Source organism: Somniosus microcephalus, unplaced genomic scaffold (assembly GCF_052327205.1).
Source record: "Somniosus microcephalus isolate GS21.2 unplaced genomic scaffold, FLI_Smic_1.0 unresolved_chr3, whole genome shotgun sequence".
Taxonomy (NCBI): domain Eukaryota; kingdom Metazoa; phylum Chordata; class Chondrichthyes; order Squaliformes; family Somniosidae; genus Somniosus; species Somniosus microcephalus.
In genome coordinates, this window is record NW_028225181.1 from 31,053,047 (window position 1) to 31,069,384 (window position 16,338).

The window sequence follows — 16,338 nt, forward strand, 5'->3', positions numbered from 1 at the left end:
GGGGTGTGGGGTATCTCAGTGTGTTACAGTGAGGGGTGTGGGGTACATCAGTGTGTTACAGTAAGGGGCATGGGGATTATCAGTGCGTTACAGTGAGGGGTGTGAGGTTTATGAGTGTGTTACAGTGAGGGGTGTGGGGTTTATCCGTGTGTTACAGTGAGGGGTGTGGGGTTTATCAGCGTGTTACAGTGACTGGTGTGGGGTATATCAGCTTGTTACAGTGAGGGGTGTGGGGTGTATCAGTGTGTTACAGTGAGGGGTGTGGGGTATATCAGTGTTACAGTGAGGGGTTTATCAGTGTTACAGTGAGGGGTGTGGGGTATATCAGAGTGTTACTGTGAGGGGTGTGGGGTTTATCAGTGTGTTACAGTGAGGGGTGTGAGGTTTATGAGTGTGTTACAGTGAGGGGTGTGGGGTTTATCAGTGTGTTACAGTGAGGGGTGTGGGGTTTATCAGTGTGTTACAGTGAGGGGTGTGGGGTATATCAGAGTGTTACAGTGAGGGGTGTGGGGTTTATCAGTGTTACAGTGAGGGGTGTGGGGTTTATCAGTGTGTTACAGTGAGGGGTGTGGGGTTTATCAGTGTTACAGTGAGTGGTGTGGGGTTTATCAGTGTGTTACAGTGAGGGGTGTGGGGTATATTATGTGTTACAGTGAGGGGTTTGGGGTTTATCAGTGTTACACTGAGGTGTGTGGGGTTTATCAGTGTGTTACAGTGAGGGGTGAGGGGTTTATCAGTGTGTTACAGTGAGGGGTGTGGGGTATATCAGTGTTACAGTGAGGGGTGTGGGGTATATCAGTGTGTAACAGTGAGGGGTGTGGGGTATATCAGTGTTACAGTGAGGGGTGTGGGGTATATCAGTGTGTAACAGTGAGGGGTGTGCGGTATATCAGTGTGTTACAGTGAGGTGTGTGGGGTATATCAGTGTGTTACAGTGAGGGGAGTGGGGTTTATCAGTGTTACAGTGAGGGGTGTGGGGTATATCAGTGTGTTACAGTGAGGGGTGTGGGGTATATTAGTGTGTTACAGTGCGGGGTGTGGGGTTTATCAATGTTACAGTGAGTGGTGAGGGGTTTATCAGTGTGTTACAGTGAGGGGCGTGGGATATGTTTTGATTTCTTTTTGGGTTCAATAAAGACTCATTTCTGAAAGAGAATGTTGTTTAATCTAAAGTCTTGTTCAAGACTTTCTACAGCTTTTTACAGAACACACTATGCTGTGATGCATCTAGAATGAAACTGAAAGTAAAACTCCTCTGGACTGCTTGTCTCTCACATGACCTCTGCTGGTCAGGCACAAGTAATCATAAACACAGACAAATATGCTGTAAGGCATAAGTAATCAAACACAGACAAATATCATCACTATTTGCTGATATCATTACATCTCCCTTTCTTAAAACAAAAGTATTTTACTTTTAACTAACAACATTTAATGAACTTATATTATTATTATCATGATCAAGGTTTTTTACCCTTGCTTTGTGTGTTCACATGAAATATGTCAATACACTAGAACTTGAAGATAGAATAAGATAACATTACTTCCTTCTTTAACAATAGTCCTTAAATTTGCTCACTGAGTCTCTCCGGAGGCTTCACGTGTCTTGAGGATTTTCTGATTGATTGTCCTTGAATCTGAGTTGTTGCCTCAGATGATTGGTTCTCAGCTGTGTGATCAGGTTGTTCACCAGTATCAGTCTCTTGACCTGCTGTGGCTGGTCCCATGAGAAGATCTCGACGATTTCTTCTCAGAACAGCACCCTCATCTGTCTGAATGGTGTATGATCTTGGTTGAACTTCACTCAGGACAGTTCCCTTCTGAGTCCATGTGTTTGTTTTGTCTTTCAACCTTACTTGGTCACCAGTGTGGAGTTCAGGTAGGTTTTGTGTTCCTCTGTCATAGTAGTACTTTTGCTTTTCTTTCTGTTGCTCTTTGAACTTCCTCACTTTCTCCCCCTCTTTTGTTTTCAGGAGGTTCTCCGGGATGGGTAGGTTTGACCTTAGCCGATGTCCCATCAGGAGTTGGGCTGGTGACATACCACACTCGAGCGGCGTTGTGTGGTATACAAGCATGCTTTGGTAGAAGTCAGTTCCACTGTCTTTTGCCTTGTACATCAGTCTTTTCACTGTCTGGACCGATTTTTCCACTAGTCCATTGGACTGTGGATAGTGAGGACTTGACGTTGTGTGGACAAAGTCCCACTCTTTGGCAAAGTGTCGGAAATTTGCATTGTTAAACTGGGGTCCGTTGTCTGTGAAGACCTCGCTTGCCACGCCATGTCTGGAGAATATGGCTTTCATACTTCTTATCACAGCTTCTGCAGTGGTGGTGTAGAGTCTACAAACCTCTGGATACAGGGAGTAATAGTCTGTGATGACAAGATAGTCCTTCCCTTGACATACGAATAGGTCAGCGCCTACCTTCTGGTAAGGTGTGGCTTTAGTGGTTCTACCGGATTGCTTGCTCGATATTTCAGGCATATTGTGCAGTTTGACACCTCATTTGTCACATCTTGGTTGATTCGTGGCCAGTACATCACCTCTCGTGCTCTTTTCTTACACTTTTCGATTCCCAGATGTCCTCCATGGATCTTTTTTAGCATCTCTCTTCTCAGACTCTTTGGGATAACTATTTTACTTCCTTTGTAGATGATGTCTTCGACCACTGATAGTTCCGCCCTGCAGTTCCAGTACTCTGCTATATCAGGTGAGCAGTCTTGCTTCATGTTGGGCCATCCATCCAAGATGCTTTTTCTCAGTCGTCTCATTGTTTCATCTTTGTTTGTCTCAGTCTTTATGAGCTCCATTTTTGCATCTGCTATGGGCAGTGCACTTGTGATCATGTCCACGTAGGCGTTCACTTTTTCATCCATTGTGGTGTTTGCGGGCTCACTTGGGTCAACAGCTCTGGACAACGTGTCTGCTGTATACATCAGCTTACCCGGTGTGTACGCAACATTCAGTTCATCATAGACTGTCTCTCTTTCACTTTCCACAACGAGGACTCTCTTTACCAGGTTCAGTCTCTCACAGGCTTTTAAACCTAGTATGGCTTGCACATCCTTTGGCACCACGATTAATGCTAGCGTGTGCTCTCTGTCCTTGTGTGTTACTTTGACAATGCATTTTCCTTTCACTGGTATATCAGTACCTGAGTATCCGGTCACTTTCACTTGTATTCCATGTAACTTTGGTCTGGGTCTAATTCTCTTAAAATCGGTCTCTGATATCACATTAACTTGTGCTCCAGTATCCAATTTAAATGGAATGTGTATGTCATTCACTTTTAGTGTCAACGTCCAGTCTCTTTCTTCTCTTTTGTTTTCAGACACAACATCTGCATAGAATTCCTCTATGTCGCTTGCATCTACTGCATGGACCTTGCTTTGTTGCACTTGGTTCTTGCAGCAACGGGCATAATGGTTGTTTTTGTTGCATCTATTGCATGTTTTACCATATGCTGGACACTTTCTTGGTGGATGCTGTGTACCGCATCGACTACATGACTTCCGATTGTCTCTTTTATTTTCGTTTGCTGGCCACGTCTCTTTTTTCACATTGGCGCTCTCTTTGTTAAACGGTTTGTATCCGTTCTTTCTCACTGCATCCACGTTGCAGCTACTGTCACTGAACAGCTCCTTTGCCTGCAACTTCACAGTCTCTGTAACCCTACACAGTGCTATGGCTTTTCCCAGGTCTAGATCTTGCTCTCTTAGCAGCCTTTCCCTTAGACCATTATCTCGAATACCACACACCAGTCTGTCTTTTATCAGCGAGTCTGTGAGTCCCCCAAATTCACACGATTTGCTCCGGTTTCTCAGTTCAGTCACATACTGATCAATAGTCTCGCCGATTTTCTGTACACATGTGAAAAATTTGTGCCTCTCAAAGGTCACGTTGCATTTAGGTATGCAGTAGGCCTCAAACTGTTCCATTATTTTATCTAGCTTCATTTTGTCTCCATCAACGGCAAATATGAAATTATTATATACCTCCAGCGCTGCATCACCCACTACATGTAAAAACACGGACGATTTCTGTTTATTACTTTTATCGTCAGCTCCGATTGCTGATAAATACAACCCTACACGTTGTTTGAATCTCCTCCAATTTTCAGCCACATTACCGGTCAATTGAAGCGTCGCCGGTGGGTGTAAACCTTCCATTTTTTCACTTCGTTAGCTATTCTCTAACGGTAAGCAACGATGTTCTCTTCTGGCTTGCTAATATGTGGAGAGCTGATTTCGCTCACTTGCCACAACTGCTTTCACTGTCCCATCAAGTTGCTAACTTCAGATTTTTTCTCTTTCAGCCACTTCTGACATCATGTTTTGATTTCTTTTTGGGTTCAATAAAGACTCATTTCTGAAAGAGAATGTTGTTTAATCTAAAGTCTTGTTCAAGACTTTCTACAGCTTTTTACAGAACACACTATGCTGTGATGCATCTAGAATGAAACTGAAAGTAAAACTCCTCTGGACTGCTTGTCTCTCACATGACCTCTGCTGGTCAGGCACAAGTAATCAAAAACACAGACAAATATGCTGTAAGGCATAAGTAATCAAACACACAAATATCATCACTATTTGCTGATATCATTACAGGGTATATCAGTGTTACAGTGAGGGGTGTGGGGTATATCAGTGTTACAGTGAGGGGTGTGGGGTATATCAGTGTTACAGTGAGGGGTGTGGGGTATATCAGTGTTACAGTGAGGGGGGTGGGGTATATCAGTGTTACAGTGAGGGGTGTGGGGAATATCAGTGTGTTACAGTGAGGGGTGTGGGGTATATCAGTGTTACAGTGAGGGGTGTGGGGTATATCAGAGTGTTACAGTGAGGGGTGTGGGGTATATCAGAGTGTTACAGTGAGGGGTGTGGGTTATATCAGTGTTACAGTGAGGGGTGTGGGGTATATCAGTGTTACAGTGAGGGGTGTGGGGTATATCAGTGTTACAGTGAGGGGTGTGGGGTATATCAGTGTTACAGTGAGGGGTGTGGGGTATATCAGTGTTACAGTGAGGGGTGTGTTGTATATCAGTGGGTTACAGTGAGGGGTGTGGTATATATCCGATTGTTACAGTGAAGGGAGTGGGGTTTATCAGTGTTACAGTGAGGGGTGTGGGGTATATCAGTGTTACAGTGAGGGGTGTGGGGTTTATCAGTGTGTCACAGTGAGGGGTGTGGGATATATCAGTGTTACAGTGAGGGGTGTGGGGTATATCAGTGTTTTACAGTGAGGGCTGTGGGGTTTATCAGTGTGTTACAGTGAGGGGTGTGGGGTTTATCAGTGTTTTACAATGAGGGGTGCGGGGTATATCAGTGTTACAGTGAGGGGTGTGGTGTATATCAGTGTGTTACAGTGAGGGGTGTTGGGTGTACCAGAGCGTTACATTGAGAGGTGTTGGGTATATCAGTGTGTTACAGTGAGGGGTGTGGTGTTTATCAGTGTGTTACAGTGAGGGGTGTTGGGTGTACCAAAGCGTTACATTGAGTGGTGTGGGCTATTTCAGGGTGTTAGAGTGAGGGATGTGGTCTATGTCAGTGTTACAGAGTAGAATGTTCAGTATCTCATTGTTACAATGGGTTATATCAGAGTGTTACAATGAGGGGTGTGGGGTTTATCAGTGTGTTACAGTGAGGGGTGTGGGGTTTATCAGAGTGTTACAGTGAGGGGTGTGGTGTTTATCAGAGTGTTACAGTGAGTGGTGTGGGGTATATCAGTGTTACAGTGAGTGGTGTGGTGTATATCAGAGTGTTACAGTGAGTGGTGTGGGGTATATCAGAGTGTTAATGTGAGGGGTGTGGTGTATATCAGTGTGTTAATGTGAGGGGTGTGGTGTTTATCAGTGTTTTACAGTGAGGGGTGTTGGGTGTATCAGAGCATTACATTGAGTGGTGTGGGGTATTTCAGGGTGTTAGAGTGAGGGATGTGGTCTATGTCAGAGTGTTACAGAGTAGGATGTTCAGTATCTCATTGTTACAATGGGGTATATCAGTGCTTTACAGTGAGGTGTGTGGGGTGTATCAGTGTTACAGTGAGGGGTGTGGTGTATATCAGAGTGTTACAGTGAGGGGTGTGGGGTATATCAGAGTGTTACAGTGAGGGGTGTGGGGTATATCCGTGTGTTACAGTGAGGGGTGTGGGGTGTATCAGTGTTACAGTGAGGGGTGTGGTGTATATCCGTGTGTTACAGTGAGGGGTGTGGGGTATATCAGTGTTACAGTGAGGGGTGTGGTGTTTATCAGTGTTTTACAGTGAGGGGTGTGGGGTGTATCAGTGTTACAGTGAGGGGTGTGGTGTATATCAGAGTGTTAATGTGAGGGGTGTGGGGTTTATCAGTGTGTTACAGTGAGGGGTGTGGGGTATATCAGAGTGTTACAGTGAGGGGTGTGGTGTATATCCGTGTGTTACAATGAGGGGTGTGGGGTTTATCAGTGTTTTACAGTGAGGGGTGTGGGGTGTACCAGAGCGTTACATTGAGTGGTGTGGGGTATTTCAGGGTGTTAGAGTGAGGGATGTGGTCTATGTCAGAGTGTTACAGAGTAGGATGTTCAGTATCTCATTGTTACAATGGGGTATATCAGTGTGTTACAGTGAAAGGCTTGTTGTATTTAAGAGAGTGCGGTTTTTCTGAGTATTTCAGTAAGGGGTCCTGGGTATATCAGATTGTAATGAGGTATCTCAGAGTGTTAGATTGAGGGTTATGGGGTATATCAGATTGGAAAGTGAGGTGTGTGGGGTATATCGGTCTGTTGCATTGTAGGGTTTGGGATATGTACGAGAGGATTAAAGTCAAGGTAAATCAGTGTGTTAAAGTGAATGGAGCATTACGCTGTATCTAACCCATGTGTACCTGCCTGTTCCAATGAAAGGTCTACGACCTGAAACGTTAACTCTGTTTCTCTCTCCATAGATGTTGCTTCACCTGCTGAGTATTTCCAGCATTTAATGTTTTAATTTCGGATTTCCAGCATCCGCAGTATTTTACTTTTGAGCGCCTGCCTGCAATTGTTTGATGGGACAGTAGTTAGGGAGGTTTAAGATCATAAGAAATAAGACCAAGAGTCGGCCATTTGGCCCTTCGGGCCTGCTCGGCCATTCAATATGATCACGGCTGATCTGCTACCTCAACTCCACTTTCCTGCACTATCCTTATATCCCTTGATTCCCTCAATATTTACAAATCTATCAATCCCTGTCTTGAATATACACAACGCCTGAGTCTCCACAGCCCTCTGGGCTAGAGAATTTCAGAGATTCACCATCCTCTGAGTGAAGAAATTTCTCCTCACCTCAGTCCGAAATGGCCAACCCCTTATTCTGAGACTGTGTCCCCTGGTTTTAGATTCCACAGCCAGAGTAAACATCCTCCCTGCATCTACCCTGACAAGCCCTGAAAGAATTTTGTATGTTTCAATGAGATCACCTCTCATTCTTCTAAACTTTGTAGAATATAGGCCTAGTCTACTGAATATCTCCTCATAGGACAATCCCCGACCCCAAGAACAAGTCTTCTGAACCTTCGTCGCACTCCCTCTTTGACAAGTATATGCTTCCTTAAATAAGGCGAACGAAACTGTACAGAATACAATCGGTGTGGTCTCACCAGGGCTCGATATAATTGCTGGAAGACGTCTTTATTTTTATATACTCAAATCCACTTGTAATGAAGGCCAACATACCATTTGTTTCCTAATCGCTTGCTGTACCTGCAGGTTACCTTTCGGTGATTCGTGTAGAAGGACACACAGTTCCCTCTGAACACCAACATTTCCCAATCTCTCACCATTTAAAAAATACTCTGCATTTGTACTTTTCCTACCAAAGTGGATAAATTCACATTTCCCTATGTTATATTCCATCCACATAGTACGTCCACGTAAGTTATTAGAATATTAATTACAATGCAACCAAAATGTCAACAAATGTAAAGTGCTGTACTTCTTCAATTCGCAGTATTAAAAAGAAGCGAACAAAATCGGTATCCATATTTTCAACTTCAATCACTTCCATTAATAAACGTGGTCTTCTTGAACTTGCACACCACCCCTGTAACAGGTCAGAAATGCAGCACTTGTTCACAAGTGTAGAAAAACACATACAGAATTTGTGTCACTGAATTATAAACAAAAAAGCAAGGAAAGCTATGACTTAACAGAAATAAACCTTTAATAACAACAGAAAATGCTGAAAATACTCAGCGGGCCATTCTCCACAATATTAATCCCTGCTCTTGTCATGAAAAGTTTTGAATTATTTTACGTACTTCGCAATTAAAAACGAAAAACAAACTTCATTGTAGTCTCAATTTTTAATCTCGTAGTTCAAACATTCAAACCAAATCGAATTGTTCGTTATCATTTTAATCAAAGTATTTTCTGTGTCTTTCTCAATAAACAAAGAGTGGTTTCTTCTAAAGTAGCTTCCTGCAATTTTTATACATAATTACCTATGTCTTGCTGATGCCACTGCTCGACTGGGCCTGAAAATCACCGACATTTATTTTCACCCTCAGCCGCTGCTCCCTCACAAGTCCGCCGCTCCAGCGGGGGGAGGAGGGAAGGTGTTTCACAGAGGGAGACATATAGAGGGCGATGTTTAAAGGGAGCTGTGAATTATACAGGGGCAGATGTTGTACAAGAGTAGCATACAGGTGGATTATATGGGGGAGTGATGTGGAGATAAACGAGGGGAATAATACAAGTGGGGGGAATTGACAGGGGGATTAAATGGGGTATTTCAAAGCTGGGATAATTGTAGGTGGAGATTAAAGGGGAGTTTCTTTGGCGGGGGGAGCTTCACGAGGGTGTGTAGTACGCAGCGGTATTATGGGGAGGGTTGGGGGAGGTTAATGCAGTGTAGTATACCAGGGGGCAGCGGGTGGTAGATTCACAGCAGTATATTGTACAGGCGTGGGGTGTCACAGGTGTATAGTGTACAGGGGGGTGTCACTGGGGTATAGTATACAGGGGGGTGTCACAGGGGTATAGTATACAGGGTGGTGTCACTGGGGTATAATATACAGGGTGGTGTCACTGGGGTATAGTATACAGGGGGGTGCCACAGGGGTATAGTATACAGAGGGGTTTCACTGGGGTATAGTATACAGGGTGGTGTCACTGGGGTATAATATACAGGGTGGTGTCACTGGGGTATAATATACAGGGGGGTGTCACAGGGGTATAGTGCACAGGGGGAGTCACACGGTTATAGTATACAGGGGGTGTCACAAGGGGTATAGTATACAGGGGGGTGTCACTGGGGTATAATATACAGGGGGGTGTCACAGGGGTATAGTGCACAGGGGGAGTCACACGGTTATAGTATACAGGGTGGTGTCACAGGGGTATAGTATACAGGGGGTTGTCACAGGGGTATAGTATACAGGGGGTTGTCACAGGGGTATAGTATACAGGGGGGTGTCATGGGTATAGTATACAGGGGGTGTCAGAGGGATAAGTTATACAGGGGGGTGTCACAGGAGCATATTATACAGGGGGGTGTCACAGGGGTATAGTATACAGGGGGTTATCACGGGTATAGTATACAGGGCGGTGTGACGGGGATAGTATACAGGGGGGTGTCACAGGGTTATAGTATACACGGGGGTGTCACGGGTATAGTATACAGGGGGGTGTCACAGGGTTATAGTATACAGGGGCTGTCATAGGTTTATAGTGTACGGGGGGGTGTCACCGGTATATAGTGTACAGTGGTGTGTCACAAGAGTATAGTATGCGGTGGGCTGTCACAGGGGTAAAGTATACAAGGGGGTGTCACTGGTTTATAGTATAGAGCGGGGTTGTCACAGGGGATCATAGAATACAGGTGGGTTGTCCCAGGGTTATAGTTTACAGGGGGGTGGCACATGGGTATAATATACAAAGGGATGTCATAGGGGTATAGTATACAGGGGGGTGTCACAGGGGATAATAGAATACAGGGGGGTGTCACACGGCTATAGTGTACAGGGGTTGTCACTGGAGTATAGTATACAGGGGGGTTGTCACAGGGTTCTAGTATAAAAAGGGGTGTCACAGAGGTATAGCATACAAGGGGGGTGTCAAAGGGGTATAGTATACAAGGGGTGGCATAGATGTATAGCGTACAGGGGGTGTCACAGGGGTATAGTATACAGGGGGATGCCACAGAAGAGAATGGAATACAGGTGGGGTGTCACAGGGGTATATTGTACAGTGGGTGTCACTGGAGTATAGAATACAGGGGGGTGTCACAGGTGTATAGTATACAGGGGTGTAACAGTGGTATAGTATACAAGGGGGGTTGTCACAGGTGTATAGTATACAAGGGGGTGGCATAGATGTATAATGTAAAGGGAGGTGTCACGGGTATAGTATACAGGGGGTGTGTCACGGGTATAGTGTACAGGGGGTGTGTCACAGGGTTATAGTATACAGGGGGTGTGTCACAATGGTATATTATACAATGGGTGTCACATGGTTACAGTATACGGGGGTGTCACATGGGTATAATGTACATGGGGGTGTCATAAGGGTATAAAATATAGGGGGAATGTCACAGTGGTATAGTATACATGGGTTTAGTGTACAGGGTGTTGCCACAGGGGTATAGTATACTGGGGGTGTCACGGGATATAATATACAGGTGTGGTGTCACAGGGGTATAGTATGCAGGGGCTTGTCACAGGGCCATAGTATTCCGGGGGAGTGCCATAGGGGTATAATATACAGGTGGGGTGTCATAGGGGTATAGTGCACAAGGGGGTGTCACAGGGGCATAATATACAGGGGATGTCACAGGGCTATATTATACAGGGGGTGTCACAGGGTTATCGTGTATAGGGGTGTGCCACGGGAGTATAGTACACATTGGGTGTGTCATTGGGCTATGATATACAGGGGAGTGTCACGTGATATATTGTACAGGGCGTGTCATAGATGTATAGTTTACAGCGGGGTGTCACAGGGGTGTAGTATACATGGGGTGTGTCATTGGGAATATAATATACAGGGGGCTCTCACAGGGGTATAGTGCACAGGGGGTTAACACAGGGGTATAATATACATTGGGTGTGTCATTGGGCTATAGTAGACGTGGGAATGTCACAGGGATATAGTGTACAGGTGGGTGGCACAGGGGTATAGTTTACAGGGGGTGTCACAGGGGTATAGTGTACAGGTGGGTGTCACGGGTATAGTTTACAGGGGGTGTCACAGGGGTATAGTATACCGGGGCTTTTCACAGGGACATGGTATACAGGGGGTTGTCAAGGATGTATAGTATACAGAGGAGTGTCACAGGGGTCTAGTATGCAGGGGTGTTATCACGGGTATATTATACAGGGAGGTATCACAGGGGTATATTTTACAGTGAGGTGTCATGGTGATATAGTATACAGGGGTTATGTCATTGGGCTATAGTGTACAGGGGAGTGTCAAAGGGACATAGTATTCAGGGGTGTCACAGGGTTATAATATACAGGTGGGGCGACACAGATGTATAGTATACAGGGGGATGTCACAGGGGTATAGTATACAGATGTTTGTCACGGGTACAGTGTACAGGGGATGTCACTGGCGTATAGTATACATTGGGTGTGCCATTGGGCTATAGTGTACAGGGGAGTATCACAGGGACATAGTGTACAGGGGGTGTCACAGAGGCATAGTATACAGGGGGTTGTCACAGGTATATAGTATACACTGGGTGTGTCATTGGGCTTTAATATAAAGGGGCGTGTCGTAGGGATATAGTGTACAGGGGGTGTCACGGGTATAGTAAACAGAGGGGTGTCACAGGGGTATAGTATACAGGGGGGTGTCACAGGGTTATAGTGTACAGGTGATGTCACTGGAGTATCGTATACATTGGGTGTGTCATTGGGCTATAGTATACAGGGGATTGTCACATGGGTATAATGTACAGGGATGTGTCACGGGGTATATTATACAGGGTGTGTCACAGGTGTTTAATGTACAGGGTGGTGTCAAAGGGTCATAGCATACAGGGGGCGTGTCACAGTGGTAGAATATACAGGGGGGTGTCAGAGGGGTATAGTGTATAGTATACTGTAGTGTATGTACTTTTAAGAGGAACTATGTTTTTGAAGCCCCTGTGTACTGTAGTACCGGTAGTGACCACTCGGGTATATAAGCCTGTATAGCATCTTGTGTAGTTAGTTCACCTCCAGACTTTGTTCAATAAACACTTGGTAAATCAACTCCTGCATTCTGTGTCTCCATTAACACACGGATCTAACAGTGGCGAAGATTTCGAAACGAACTTACCTGCAATTCGGCAGCACCTCAAGGAGATCGATTCCTCAGACGAAGGTCGAAGCAAGAAAAAAAAAAGAAAAAAAACTGTGGTTTCACCTGCTAAACGGTCTGGTGGCAGGTAGTTCACTGATCCTTCCTGGGCTGCGGCGGGCTGGGGCTCGATCGGGTGGATCTGCGGCGGGGCCGGGCAGCGAGTCGGAAAACAGAAGCAAAGAGAGACAGAGGGTGGAACACTCAGGAGGCGGGGCCGGTACTGTAAAGCAGGTCGGCGTTCGGACCGAGCAGAGGGAGGGGAATGTCCCAGAGGGTCCCCTCCACAACGGGAACGGTTCTCCAAGTAAAGGAGAAACTATTTAAAATATATATTAAAAAAAAATATAGAAATACCATGAAAAGCTGCAGGTCGCAACGGGAATCGCGGAAAACAGTGTTGGCAGCAGCGGCGGGAAAGCGCGGGAGGCGCCATCTTGACTCGGCAGGGAAGAAGGAAAAGCGCAGGAAGCGCAATTTTTTCAGGATGCCGAAGACTGGCAATATTACTGCTTTCGATAGTGATATAGAGGATTGGACCACATATGTGGAAAGAGTGGAGGTATATTGCAAGGCGAATGAAGTAGCGGATGATAAAAAGGCATCAGTACTTCTAAATCTGATGGGCGCAAGGACATACGGGCTGTTACGAAACTTGATCACTCCAGCCAAACCAATGGACAAGAATTTTAAGGAGATTGTTGATACCCTACAGGAGCACTAAAACCCAACACCGCTGCTGATAGCGGAACGATTCAAATTCTTCAGGAGGAATCAGCACAAGAATGAAAGTAACGCTGATTACCTCACCGAATTACGAAAGCTGTCAAAGCACTGCCAATTCGGGGCAGGACTGGCAGATTCTCTACGAGACAAATTCCTCTGCTGTCTCCTAAGCGAAAGAACACAGAAAAGACTACTTTCTGAGAAAGATTTGACACTGGACAAGGCTTTCAGTGTGGCTGTATCATACGAAGCAGCAGCAAGAGGAGCTGCAGAGATACAGCAAAAGACACAGGACTTCGGCACCCATGAAATGACACGGGGTTTCGAGAGATGTTATCGCAGCAGCAGATCCTCCCATGACCAGAAGGACTGCTGGTTCAAAGACAAAGCATGCAGGCAATGCGGAAAGATGGGACACATTGCACGTGTATGCAGATCTGGAAAAAAATCTGCTGACAGTAAGAAGGTCAATACGGAAAAGTACAGAAAGGTACAAATGATGACGGACAGTAGCTCCGAAGACCAAAAGAGCGATAGCGACTCCGGAAATAAGAGACTAAGCTGTCTCAAATTACATAATGTAATTGCCAAAGAAAATTACCAGACCATTTGGGTTACCCTCACGATAGCGGGGTCCCCAGTCAAAATGGAGCTAGATACAGGATCAGCTCTGACCGTCATAAGTCGATGGGATTATGAGCGGTTATTTCCGCATATACCTTTGAAAGACACATCCATTATCTTGAAGACATATACGGGGCAGAATGTATACCCCAGAGGGAAAATAAGGGTGCCTGTTGTATACAACGGCAAGGAAATACAGAAGTTGTATTTATACGTTCTGCAAGATGGTGGTCCACCGTTGTTGGGACGTGAATGGATCAGAAAGATACGTTTAGACTGGCACTCCATTCAGGCACTGACGGTGACCAAAAAGAAAAAAAAAGATGATGACGTCATACCTGGACGATTAAAAGAAATCTTGGCTAACACCAAAGAAGTGTTTCAGCAGGAACTAGGAACCCTGAAAAGCGCCACCGCCTCAATAAAAGTGGAAGATGCAGCAATTCCCAAGTTTTTAAGGCAAGGCCGGTGCCATATGCAATTCATCCAGCCGTCAAGGCAGAGCTGCAGAATTTGGAAAAAGCAGGCGTATTATCCAAGGTAGATTGGAGCGAGTGGGCAACACCCATCGTTCCGGTCATGAAGAAAACGTTGAATAATGATAAATCTGAAGAACAGAGAAAAATTCGCATCTGTGGGGACTTCAATGTGACTGTAAACCCGGTCCTTCACACGGTACAGTATCCTCTTCCGAGGATAGAAGATATTTTCGCCTCACTATCCGGAGGGAAACGTTTCACCACAATTGACTTAGCACAGGCATATCTACAGATGGAGGTTGAGGAGGCCTCTAAAAAGTAGCTCACGATAAACACACACAAAGGCCTGTACCAGTACAATCGACTGGTTTTTGGAGTGGCATCAGCTCCGGCTATCAGGCAAAGAGCTATGGAGCAAGTCCTGCTAGGTATTCCGGGGATTCAATGCTACCTAGACGACATCCTTGTAACAGGAGAAAATGACAACGAGCACCTTGCCAACTTGGAGCAGGTGCTCACGAGGCTGAGAGAACGGGGCCCACGAGCAAATCGCCCCAAATGCGAAATTTTCCAGAAACAAATATGATATTGTGGCCATGGCATTAACGAAGAAGGGTTGCATAAGTCACCTGAAAAAATTGAAGCGGTCTTAAAAGCCCCCGCGCCTGAAAATGTCTCACAATTAAGGTCGTTCCTGGGATTAATAAATTACTATCATAAATTTTTACCGAACTTGTCAATGGATCTGCACCCTCTTAACGCACTGCTACAAACGGGAGTAATTTGGAAATGGATCGAAGACTGTAAACGTGCCTTCCATAAATGCAAAGGCTTGATCACATCCAGGGAAGTGTTGGCTCATTACAACCCATCACTGCCAATCAGACTGGCGTGCGATGCATCCCCTTACGGCGTAGGAGCGGTATTATCGCATAGATTCCCTGATGGCTCAGAGCGGCCGATAGCTTTTGCGTCATGCTCATTGAACTCAGCTGAGTGTAACTATGCCCAGATCGACAGGGAAGCACTCAGCCTGGTATGGGGAGTGAAGAAATTCAACCATTACCTACACGGACAAAAATTTACCTTGTTGACTGACCATCAACCCCTCGCCTCCATATTCAACCCTAAAAAGGGCGTTCCCATTATGACAGCGCAAAGGCTACAGAGGTGGTCCCTTTTCCTAGGGGCACACCAATATGACATAGAATACAAAGGATCAAAACAGCATGGGAATGCTGACGGGTCATCGCGCCTACCGTTGCCAACGGTAGAAGAGGCGCCTACAGTGGACCCAATGGAGATGTTCCACTCGACCATAGGGGAATGTCTACCGGTGACAAATTCTACCATTGAAAAGGAAAGGAGAAATGACCCGACTCTCTAACGAGTCTACAATTTAACGGTGAAGCGATGGCCAGCACATGGCGAACCACTGTTGCCAGCATTCTCGCATAGAAGAGAACAGCTGTCAGTGTGCCGAGGAACCTTGATGTGTGGGTCCAGAGTGGTGATTCCACCCAAACTCCAGGATAAAATGCTAAAGGAGCTTCACGAGGGGCATGTGGGTGGAGTGAAAAGGAAGAACTTAGCCAGAGCGTTTGTGTGGTGGCCAGGTATCGATGGAGACATCGAAGAAATGACCAAGAGCTGTCTGGAATACCAGAAGGTCCAAAACGCCCCACCACAAGCCCCTCTACATCCATGGGAGTGGCCCTCATCTCCATGGCAAAGGGTACATATTGACTTTGCTGGTCCATTTATGGACTCAATGTTCTTAATCGCGGTGGATGCACACTCCAAGTGGCCGGAGGTAATAAAGATGTCCTCCACCACCACGGAAAAAACCATCACAGTATTAAGGACCATATTCGCCAGGAATGGACTGCCTGAACAGATCTGTTCTGATAATGGACCGCAATTTGTGTCCGAAGAATTCAGGAAGTTCTTAAAAAACAATGGGGTTAAGCACTACACATCCGCCCCATACCATCCCGCCACCAATGGTTTGACTGAAAGGTTTGTCCAGACCTTCAAGAAGGCCATAAAGGCCATGGGTAATGAAGACATAAATCTACAACATAAGGTAGATAACTTCTTGTTTGCGTACAGGAATGCAACACATGTGGTTACAAACCAAACCCCCGCCATGATGTTTTTCAATGGAAGATTAAGATGCCGGCTGGATTTGGTCAAGCCAAACGTCAGAAGGGA